Genomic DNA, 1,070 nt, shown 5'->3' with positions numbered 1-1,070 from the left:
GTCACTCTGAAAACCCTGGTTGGCTGAACTATTGCCCAATTTTTTCATCAGAAAGAATAACTGGGTAAAAGAAACAGATTATACTAAAACATAGAGAATAGCACAGAAGGGAGTCTAACTCTACTAAATGTTAAAATGTACAGTAGAGCAGCTAAAATCAAAAAGAGACACCACCAAAATAACTGAATGAGGATTACTTAATAAATGTTACCCCGGTAAATGGTTTATAGCCCAAAGTAAGTACCAGATGAATGAAAGAGTGAAATATAAAAAAGTAGTAAAATATATTTAAAAAATAGTGAAATAAAACAGAAATTAGTACTAGACCCTGGAAGGAAAATCCTTCTAAGCATTGATGTAACAGAATAAATCTGGCCAACCAATCAATTCTATGAAATTTTAACATTATCACTCAATCTGAAATGATATTACTAAACTGCTGTATTTGAAATATATGCGTATCAAATATGACTAATAAGAAGTTAATATATATATCAATCATATTGTTGGGTATATAATATTAAATATCATGTCAAAACCTCAATAACTCTATAGATAAATATTTTAAAACTATACATAGTGAAAAGACAGAAGAAAGTATTTTTTAATTTTTACTGGACTATAGTTGATTTACGATGTTGTGTTAGTTTCAGGGGTACAGCAAAGTGAATCAGTTATACATATACATATATCCATTTTTTTAGGTGTCTTTCCCAAATAGGCCATTACAAAGTATTGAGTAGAATTCTCTGTGTTCTGCAGTAGGTCCTTATTAGTCATCTATTTTATGTATAGTTGCATGTATATGTCAATCCCAGTCTCCCAAATTATTCTCCCTTCTTTACCCCCTTGGTAACCATAAATTAGTTTTCCATATCTATGATACTATTTCTATTTTGTATAGGTCCATTTGTACCATTTTTTAAGATTACACATATAAGCAATATCATATGATATTTGATTTTCTCTGTCTGACTTCTTCGTTCAGTATGACAATCTCTAGGTTCATCCATGTTGCTACAAATGGCATTATTTCATTCTTTTTATGGTTGAATAATATTCCACTGTAT

This window comes from Cervus elaphus, chromosome 11, assembly GCF_910594005.1.
Source record: "Cervus elaphus chromosome 11, mCerEla1.1, whole genome shotgun sequence".
Classification (NCBI taxonomy): domain Eukaryota; kingdom Metazoa; phylum Chordata; class Mammalia; order Artiodactyla; family Cervidae; genus Cervus; species Cervus elaphus.
Note: the sequence above shows the minus strand (reverse complement) of the source record.